Source organism: Paramisgurnus dabryanus, chromosome 8, assembly GCF_030506205.2.
Source record: "Paramisgurnus dabryanus chromosome 8, PD_genome_1.1, whole genome shotgun sequence".
Lineage (NCBI taxonomy): Eukaryota > Metazoa > Chordata > Actinopteri > Cypriniformes > Cobitidae > Paramisgurnus > Paramisgurnus dabryanus.
In genome coordinates this window covers 13,505,924-13,517,603 of record NC_133344.1, presented here as the reverse complement: position 1 = coordinate 13,517,603, position 11,680 = coordinate 13,505,924, and the positions used below count along the sequence as shown (strand labels likewise).

Below are 11,680 nucleotides of genomic sequence, written 5' to 3'. Positions count from 1 at the left end.
CTGGGAAATATATTCTCAGAAGACGAAGCACTGCTACTTGGGCGGAGTAATTTGCTCGCAGCAGAGTTCGGAGATGAGAAAGGTATGCATGGACTTATCTAACTCTGGGGGATACGGTAAATAAGCTAAATTCCCAAAATCTGGGCGTGTTCCTTTAAAGGGATAGTTCAGCAAAAAATGAAAAATACCCCATGGTTTACTTGCCGTCAAGCCATCCGAGATACATAAGTCCATCATCTTTGAGATAAAAATAATTTAAGTTATTTTAGTAAATGTCCTGGCTCTTACAAGCTTTATAATGGTTGAAAACAGGGTCCACGACTTTTAAACCTAAAAAAGTGCATCCATCCTTCACAGAAGAAATCTGCAAGATTTATAACATTTGATGAAATACATTGATTTATCATACATTCTGTGTAATTAAATTTTAAGTTTGTTTTATGCCATACATTTTCTTTGGGGGGGGGGCAAGAAGAGATGCACTGAAGACAGGGGGGGGGCGCAAGCCGGAAACATTTTATAAAGACTTCAATAAGGTACAAAATTCAAGGTATATAATAAGGTAAAGGTGCGCAATACATAGATTAATGTTGGATAAAAACTTGTATGTCAGTGGTTTTTCAAGACTGTTTCCACTTGAAACAGGACAAGCAAGGGTCTGTTACGGTCCGTCACCTTAATTGTCCAGGAGTTGTGGGACACCCAACATAAAAAAGGACAACTAGGGTAATCCAAATAAATCATTTATTTAATCATACTCACAATATCATCAAACGAAGAACGAGACGGGGAGTCATAAAACAAATGACCAAAACAGAACAAAACCTAAATAGGCAAACTGGGACTCCCCGCTCCCAACTAACTTGACAAACAGAAACTAAACAATGAACACATGTGGCTGTGCCAACGGCCCGCGGCTAGCAGAGACCAATAGATCCGCCTCCTTCACCTTTATAGCCTCATAGCCCAGCACAGCCAATAAGAAACTAAAGAGGACAAATGAAATATAATTAATTTTAATAATTGATTAAAACTCTGGGTGGAGTGTTTGTGACACACACACACACACACACACACACACACACACACACACACACACACACACACACACACACACACACACACACACACACACACACACACACACACACACACACACACACACACACACACACACACACACACACACACATAACAGGGTCGAATAAAGAAGTTAAGTCCTTGTGCTGTGCGTCAGGTGCAGAATTATCAACTTTTAATTAAAGCTAGTGCACAGTGAATGTAGTTAGTGTTTTTTTAAACACTGACCAATACGTACTTTTGTGGCACTAATACAGTACACAACACATTCTCCTACATTATCACAAACAATCTTCTCAGTTTGTCTCAACACAACATCCTCTCACATACATGTCTTTATAGCAAACATTCACCACAAGCATGCCCTGTGCAATTTATATATATATATATATATATATATCTGATAATTCATTTAAATAAAAGCAATACAATTGCACTATTTAATTTAAAGCGGACAGAGTGCGAGCCTTAACTTAAGAAAATGACCGTCATTTTTACCCTTCTGTTAAAAATTACACTGTAAACATTAATTACAGCTTTAACTTGCCAAATAACCAAGGTATAAGCGGGATAATCCATGGCTAGCCATGCATTAAAGAGTTTTAATGCACTTCGCAGTGATACATGATACTTTGCTTGAAGTATCACCTGTGCCTCTACACATGAACTCGAGCATTGAGAACATTGTTTGTGTACATAGAGTTTACTAAAATGAAGGTTTTGAACAATTGACTTTGGTTGATTTGTCGTCCGCTCGCCGCCATCTTCCCAGTCAAGATGTATCGATCTCCGAATGAGATGTAAGGAGGGAGGAGAGTAAAGATGGATAGCTCCTAAAGCATAGTTTCATATGCACAGATAATTAGTTATTTTGTCGCAAGTGAAAAAAAATTTGACCTTCTAGTTGAAAAAGGAGCCTCATATGAGATTCATTCGCATTCGGAAATCGATTATTTACGTCTGGCAAAGATGGCGAACGGACACCACAACAGCCAAAGTCAGTTGTTCAAAACTTTTCTTTTAGTAAACTCTGTGTACACAAACAATGTTCTCAACGCTCACGTTCATGTGTAGAGATCCAGGTCATACTTCGAGCAAAGTTTTATGTTGTGTCGTGCCTTCTTGGTGTTGTAAAATAGTGGCAGTTCGGTAGCAGCGGACAGCGGCTGAAAGAGCGCATCAGGGATCGAGGCATCACACCCTAACCAAGATATTTTTTTAAAGTAGCGTTTTTTTTATGACAGTTGAGATGCGACATGTTGTCTTTCGTAGCCCTTTACTGTATCCATAAGAATCATAGACATTAAAAGATAAGAAATCCGTAAATCGGAGCAAGCTAGCAATGCTTGTCAGTAGCCTACTGGTACTCAGTAGGTCCTCAAGACGGCGGCATGACGTAAAAGGTCACATTACTGATTTTCATCTATAGCTCACACATTGATTATCACAGTATGAGACTGGTGTGACGTGTTCTTGCGTGCACTGTGTTCTTGCGTGATCTCACATATTGTCTCGGGAGTTAATTTTAAGTGTGGCATTTACATTCGGAAGCTGTAAAAGTAGCTGTGAACCCAAGTTCAGGGAGATCTCCATGCAAGTGATACCATATTTATGTTTCAATAACACAACAAATCTATCCGAGAGATAGCAGGAACATTAAGAGGCCAGATAGACAATTTGGTACATCCTGACTAAAAAAATAACACACTGGTGAGCTCAGCAACATTAAAATCCTGTACCTGTTTGTCTAATATAGGATAACAGTGGTGGATGATCGCATTATCCTCTCAATGATAAAGAAAACCTCTAAGTAAAGATGAGAGTGTGCATTTTAAGCCAATATTCATTAACTGGAATACATTTTGGTAAACAGCTAAAATAACACAAAATGTGCCTCTGACCAAATATTTATGGACCAAACTGTAGATTTATGCTATTATGATGCTGAAAGATGAGTTTTAAGCATGGGCGTAGATTTAGGGTGGGACGCTAGGGACATGTCCTTACCAATATTTAGGGAAGACTGAATTGTCCCTAGCAATAATTTCGACCAAAATTAATCTGTATTTATATATAACCACTGATGTCCGTCTTATTCTTGTGTTTTCTATTTTTTACTTATTATATTTTTTTCAGGAATCATTTAAATGAGATTAGAAATCTTTTGCAATCCCGTTCTGTAAAAATAACGCTCTATGTGGTACACAAACAGTTAACAGCTTTCGTTCTCTGCAATGCCCGCCTCCGTAACTCACATTGCTAATATGATTGGATTAGCATTTCTTGAGTCCCGCCACTCTAACTCACATCACTTTATGTCTTTACTCGCTACATGTGATAGGATGGTTTCACTTTGTACAACGCGCCAAAGTTCACTCAACAAGACGCGCGTGATTATTCGGGCTACAGGTAAGTGATGAAGAAAGTTTTATTATACCCACTGTAAATGTTTCATGCACAAAATACGGAACAAGTTGTGTCACATAATGATTCAAGGACAGTCTTTTCACCAATACACGACAATCCCATGTTAACCTGAGGAGTTGCAAACTTGTGTCAACCTTTTATAAATGGGGTTGTAAGGTGTTTTAGGGGGTCCCTAATCCATGAAAGAAAATAACCCCAACATGGTAAAAACATGAATTCATGTCATGATTGCTGAATACTTTACATTACTGCACTGTGGTCATTACTTGCACAGATGTAGACATAATGTAAGGTTGCATTTTAAACTTAAACTATTTTTTTCACCCTGATTAACTGTCTGTTAATGAAAAGAAGATTTAATGTGAACTACAGAAACGTTAATAAACGTTGTTCAGGAAACAGCATGATATACATACCTACTTCAACACTGGGATTTTTTTGGCAAAATTAAATTAAGAATTAAATATTAATTGCATATTCTTCAATGTTAAAAAGTAAATATGGATTCATACAAAGTGATTTTCTTGATATATGTTACAAAGTGATTTTTTTTGACAAAGACTTTAACAGTTACTGTTTATTAGGCTCTAGGACATAACGAATTGTTTATTATAAATTTGGGATGGCCGGGGGTGGCGAGTCAGATGTCACTGAGTAACGTGCATACTGAGTTGTCTGTTGGTTATGTCAAGTAAACAGTGATAAACAGTTTTTGCAATGCGACCATTTTATTTATGTCCCCACCAATGCCAGGAGCAAACCTACGCCCTTGGTTTTAAGTGATAAATTCTTGACTACAGGAAGACTTTAAGGTAGAAATGTGTTGCTATTTTGTGTTTGCTGCATTGCCTTATTAGTCTAGATTAAATTCGAGGACTGGGTAAGATATTTGTTAAAACCATGATGACAAAGGAAATGCTTTAGATCTTGGTGGGTGGGACATCAGAGTACAACACATATAAAGCCTTAAATGACATAACAAATCATTCTTTCTTCAGTTGAACAAGAGAGGCATTTATTACGTCTTTTTCCTTACTTTATTTTATTTTGTTGGTTCTCATTCAGTCCACTAGTCTGAGCAGGGATTTGAGAAGGTAAGGATGAAACTAAGAAGCTAATATTACATAAAGTGTATTAAAGTAACTTTGGACTAGAGATGTCAATTTGTGCAATTTTCCATATTCGAATGATCGTTTAAATTAACAATCAATCAATCGAATAATAGTTAACAGTACAGTAATAGTGCAATAAGCCTTTACTACAGTGTGCATAAAAACGGCAGCTTCCTTATGCTAATTAAAATATATATTTTTTTTGTCTAAATAACATCAGCTAGTAGGATTGTAAAATGAGTCAATGTAGTTTGTGTTTTGATCAAATCATCAATTTAAACTTATCTCATAATGAAATATAATGATTAATAGACAGTGTATAATACCTCACATGGGCACTCTGGTAACAGTCACATGTAAGTCCAGCATCCATGACATGTCATAACATTTACATTTATTCATTTAGCTGACGCTTTTATCCAAAGCGACTTACAATTGCTATATATGTTAGAGGTCGGACACCTCTGGAGCAACTAGGGGTTAAGTGTCTTCCGCAGGGACACAATGGTGTGTCACAGTGGATTCGAACCCAGGTCTTTCACACCAAAGGGGAGTGTCTTATCCACTTCGCCATCACAAAGGGTTCAGTATCTTTAGTCTTATTCATCTAGTTGTTCACCTCGGTTTCCAAGTCGCTGATACACTGGCTGCGTCCAAGTAACAACACTTGCAGTCTTTGCACCTTACTTGACTGCTTACTGTACATAACGGATTTCCTGTGTTTGGCCCAAGTGTTCTTGTGGCTGTGAAGATCTCAAACATGCATGTTGAATTATTCACCCAATTGCAAGTTTTGCAAGTTACAATTAGTGTAAAAAGGTCAAACCATGTAGTGGCAACAATTTGCACCAAAATGTATTCGTTTTTTATTTAGGCTACTTTTTTGTTAAATAAAATAAACACATAATCACTCTGAAATGAACATTTGCTGAACTTAAAGATTAACTACACTGATGAAACTTTCAGAATCAGAATTCTTTGCACTGTAAAAAAACTCTTTTTGTCCATACAGCTTTATTAAAGTTTATTGTTTATTTAGTAGTCCCTGTTAAAAAAGTTGTTTATAATGATGGGATAAAACAGTTGCAGATAGTGTGAGTATTTGGACGCAGCCACTGTTTGTTGGAATCATATCCAAGAAGCTTGGCACTTTTCCTGTCGTCACCTCAGCTTAGACCGGGGTACTTTAAGCTACGATGCTTGTATGGAGGTGACAACCTTCATTAGAAAACCTGCAACAGTTAACTTTAGGGTTGCCACCCATGTCTGATAAAAAACCTGGACATATCGATGACCCGACCAATAGGTTTGCTCACAAGCCCTCTAACACCCCCCCCCCCATAGCTTAATATGTATTATTGGCAATACTTTACAATTATTTTTTTCAATTCTTATTTGTTAATAAATAAAAAAACAGCTGTTCATGGTTTATTCATGTTAGTTCACACTCACATTGCATTAACTAATGTTAACAAGAATTAAATAAATGTATTTTTAACATTAACAAAGATAAAAAAATTGCTTTAGGCTATAAATGCAGTTTATTATTAGTTCATGTGTTAACTAATGAACCTTATTGTAAAGTGTTACCCAATTATTTATAAAATATGTCAATCACAATTTATATAAACTTCTTATACTATTTATGTGAACGGTTTTTATTCATATTCCATTGCAACTTTAAACATGTCTAAATAGCAACTAGCCGGCCTGAAAAATATGCACATGAAATTAAACTTGTTGAACTCACCTCAACATGTATTTAACAATCATTTACCCCCCCCCATAGGTAAAGCTGAAGTCACTGTTACAAACTGTACACCATGCAAGATTTTAACTCTTTTAAGACAGGGATACACTTTCGTGTAGTCTAGTGTAAAATGTGTCTTATATTTTTGCTTTTGTGGCACTCTCCCTCTGCCATGGCGCTCCTGTTTCTAGATACACTGCCTGATTAATTCGGTTCGGGAGAAGAGATAAAAGCCCGCCCCCACACTGACAATTGATTGGTTGATGTACTGAAACAGGCCAATCAGGATGCTCTCTGTCTTACATGCGCTAAATGAGACAAACACACACATAGACGCAAGGTCTCACTCTCTGCCGTGCGCTAAATTACATATTCACATAGCTTTTTGAAAACCGGGACATTCAGTGTCCCGGGAGAGTTGATAAATTTCCCGGGACAGGTTAGTAAAAAGAAGGACAATCCCGGTAAAACCGGGACAGGTGGCAACCCTAGTTAACTTGGCTATCGGGCAGCGCCTCAGTCAGTCAATAATGATCAGTGATATCTGTTGCAGCCTATACGGTGAGGCTGCAGACCAGGAGCAAGGCAGATTTATGGCCTCAGGCACCAGTTGTTCCTGGTGCGTACAGTAGGGGGAGAAGAATATACATACATACCTACGGCAAAAAAAAAACTTTAAATAAATGGTACAATTTCAACGTTATGTCCATTGAAATGGACTTATTTAGCATTTAAGTTAATTTAAACATAAACAAATTACATTGGCATTTAAGATAAACAGTGTAATCGGAGGCGCGCACACACACACACGCACGCACGCACGCACGCACGCACACACACACACACACACACACACACACATTCATGTTTTGTGAGGACAAATTCCATAGACATAATGTTTTTTATACTGTACAAACTGTATATTCTATTCCCCTCCCCAAACCCACAATGGTCCCCACAATGTTATAATTACCAGGTACACACACACACACACACACAATTACTTATTTTCAAAATAAAAAGTGATTGTGGACTGGATTTTTTACCTTTCATCACAGTCTTGGGCATGTGAAAGATTAGTAACAACATTGGCTTTGATGCTAAGTTTTTGTGCAGCATCACATTAAATTTTTTTCTCCCTCATTTACTGTCTGTGGTTGTTTTTGCCCCATTTACTTATTCTTTATTGGGTTCCATCGTGACTATTAGGGTGTATTCACACTATCCAAACCGCGCTCAGGTGTGTTTGACTCCAAAAGCCTTGTTTGTTTGACTAGTGTGATCGCTCTGTATCGCGCCGGGTTGCAACCGATTAGTTATCGCACCTCGGCCGGGTTGCAGAGGTAGGCTGGAGCACGGTTCACTTGGGCTTAGGCGTGGAAGGCTGTGGTGTGAGCGCAATCGCGCCTGAGCACGATTCAAAAGGTGAAGACGTCAGTTGCGCGACCACTCAACTTCATATGCCTCTGTAAAAATCTTCTGACGCACGCAGCAGGTTTACATGAATGTCCGAGCTGGACAGGTGACAGATCAACTAAGCAATATGATGACATGTGAGAGGGCTGTCTGTAATCGTGCACCAGACTTTTCATTACGGTGGGTTCCAGTGTAGAGCTTTTTACTTCCTGCTTTTTTCAAAACAATCACATCTTAATGACGAAAGCGCGCCCGGGCTCGAATCGAAAAAATTACAGTGTGAGTGCCTGCATCTGGGGGAGTAGGGAGCGGTGACAATTGCGCTGGGGCATGGTTTGGTTTGGATAATGTGAGTGTGCCCTTAGTTTGGGTAGTGCTACACTTTGTGTGTTCTCGTCATTTTTTCATTCTCTTTTAAAGATCAGATGGGGGGCCCCATACATACCTTCGCCTTGGGCCCCCAATTTGCTAAATATGCCACTAAGTGTAATGATATGTAGATATTCACTGTTGATTTATACACAGTCTAAAATGGAACTGCAATGGAATCTTGTGTGTTGTTGAATTGAACAATTAATAACACACAGTGATCCACTGTATGTGCTATATTCTTTATAGGTTTTCATTGCAGTTACAGTTTTTTTCAATCGCTAACAAGCGCTTACCCATACTTCAGATACATTTTCTAAACACTTAACACAGTTTTCCACCTACAAAACACAATTGGCCAAATGCATAATTTTCTTCTCAAAAACACATTTTGTTAAATAAATACTAACTCTTCATTTCAAAATAGAACAAATCTTTCTCTGCACATAATACCTTTACCAAAACACTGGAAATCTGACTCAAAATAAAATTATTCTTTCAAAGAATAACACATCTTTTCACTTCACAAGGTACATGCAATCAATTAAAGTACACCAGGTTTCAAATTACTGGCTATTGTTTACATTACAAGAACTGCATAGACTTTTATGTTTCAGTTTTACAGGTATTTGCATGCAAAACATGCAATCCACCCTTTTTACTCTAAATGTCTTGGTTGGGAACTGTGTGTCCACATGTACAGCAATGTTCACATTCAAAAGCATTTCAGTAAAAAGCAGTTTTTCCCCTTACTCTTGACTACAGGAGGTAAAGTAGAAACACAATATGATAGAACAGAAAAAGTTTTACAGTGTTGATCTTGATAATTTTTGAGGAGCTTTCCTCTTCCCCCAGAGGGTGGAAGACGTTGCATTCTTTAGAGGGACAATTTTTTTTACATATGGATTACTGTATGACCTTATTGACATGTCAAGTGAGAATAGAAACAATCCATGTAAAATGCAATACTTACCTGTTGGTTTGTTGAAAGATGCGTATAATGGAGGCAACCTCCTTAAATTGGGCTGCACTCTTTCACCAGCCTCTCTTACTGAAATCAATGAATTTCATCACTGACTACTGTTCTTGCAGCCCTTGGAATGCCACCACCATGCATTCTTACACCTCTACATTGCCCTCTCCTTGGGCCTGCTCTTCTCCCTGGCCCTGCTCCTCTCACTGCATCTCTCACTTCACCTCTCTCTGCACCTGCATCTCTCACTGCACCTCTCACTGCACCTCTCACTGGGCCTGCTCTTCTTCATGTGCCCCTTGCTTTTATGCTTCCTCGTCCAGACATTAAAGTGTTTGTCTGTTTCTGTTTTTAAAAAACATCACTCCTCAAAGTCCTGCTTTTACTGTATAAGTATCTATGTAAAAGAAAAAATAACCTAAGCCAGACTGGAATCAGCTGTGGTTGGCCCAATTTACCCAATATAAAGGGTTTTTATACTGTATCTATGGTTTGGAATATTGTTTTTGCTATTGTGAGATGTTGTGTGTAAGCATTTGTAAATAATACAAAAACAATCCATAATTTTGGTGGGAGGTATAGCTTGTCTGTTAAGAAAATGTAAGCATTGTAGAAATGTGTTTACTGACTGCATATTGTGTGAAAACGACATGAAATGAATGAATGGTATGGCCACAAAAGACCGATGCTGTGCTAATTGTGTTAAGAGTTTTGAAAATGTGACAACTGATTGGACAAATGCTTGTTAGCGACTGAAAAAAACTGTAAATTGATCCTGTAGGCTGTGTATGAATCAAATGTGAATATTTACATATTTAATATTTGGTGCGGATCATTACACTGTTTATCTATATCGTGTGGATACAAAACTTGATCTGATAATGCGTATGCACCAGGAACAACAGGGGCGTAAAACTGCCCGGGCCAGGTCTGCAGCCTCTCATTTACAGTTTACATTTTACAGTTTTTGCCAGAATTCAACATTACATTTTTAATTAAAAAACGTCTTAAAAACGGCCTCTGGTCTCCTTCCCTGTGTATAGCAACGTAAGCAGCGTTGCTATGCTAATCCTGCAGGCTTCTAGAAAAGGGTCTTTGCTTTCAATTCAATTCAATTCAATTCAATTTTATTTATATAGCGCTTTTCACAAAAGTCAATTGTTTCAAAGCAGCTTTACATAAATAGAAGCAGTGAAAAGCACAGAAAACGACAGATAGCACAACAAAATACATGAAAGCATGAGCAGTTAAATTTGCTGCGGCTATGACTCAATATTATAATTGCACGTATTACTAAAGCCACGTATAAAAGAGGAAGCTAGGTAAAGCCCAAAAAGGCTGCCTCCCCTTTTTCAGTATCCTTATCGTATTTGCATTTTTTGTATCAGACCCCAGATCCACTGCGGATGCCATTTTGTTGCATTGGCAGCCAGCCTCATCTTGTGTGACATTAAAGGGATAGTTCACCCAAAAATGAAAATTCTGTCATCATTTACTCAATCTTATGTTGTTACAAATCCATATAAGTTTCTTTGTTCTGATGAACACATTTACTTCCATTGCATTATTTTTTCCTACTATGGGAGTGAATGGGGTCCACAAACGGTTTAGTTACAAACATTTCTTAAAATATCTTCCTTTGTGTTCATCAGAACAAAGAAATGTATACAGGTTTGTAACAACATGAGGGTAAGTAAATGATGACAGAATTTACATTTTTGGGAAAACTATTCCTTTAAAAAGCTAATTTGTGTGTTTGAGATCGAGCATTGTTGTGATAATGGCTAGATTAACTTCTGCGCGATCGCTTAATTTTTTTCTCCTGCTGTATGTGTTTTGCGCAGGCACTGCACACACGTGCATTATAGTACTTTGCTTATTCGACCATTGTTACGTTTTACAGATTTAGCTTAATTATTATCGACAATTCATCAATTAATTGTTAACATCCCTTCTTTGTAACCTTTCACTTGTTTTCTAATGGTTAATGGCTTCACCCAATAAACCCATAATGGGTACAAAAGTGAAAGACACTTTATGTGGTAAATGGGTGAAAGTAATGAGATGTGCACTGTTACATAGTTCTGCATGTTGTGTTTGGAATATTCTGAAATGTTTTTAACATTTGTGCTTGTTTGCAGTTTATAAGTGGGATTTTTCTATATAAGAGGAAGCATTGTGATCCAGGGATGAAAGGACTGATATATCTTCTGTTTCAAGGTACCGTACCGTGTCACTTTACTTCTATTCATGCATTTATAGTTCAAGAGGTTCTGTCACAGCAGATAGATAGATAGATAGATAGATAGATAGATAGATAGATAGATAGATAGATAGATAGATAGATAGATAGATAGATAGATAGATAGATAGATATTGAGAGGTAGACACTCTTATATTGTTTGTTTTTCTGTTCTGTCACAGAATAGATAGATAGACAGACAGACAGACAGACAGACAGACAGACAGACAGACAGACAGACAGATAGATAGACACTCTTATATTGTTTGTTTTTCTAACAGGTGTTCTGCTGTATGAGACTTTGGCATGGG

At 37.7% G+C, this 11,680-nt stretch overlaps 1 protein-coding gene across 1 annotated transcript in view; it reads left to right on the top strand.

Annotated features, from left to right (window-relative positions):
- LOC135770774 (uncharacterized) overlaps positions 1-11,680 on the top strand; it is a 124,325-nt gene that overhangs the window by 56,833 nt on the left and 55,812 nt on the right. The window lies entirely within an intron of this gene.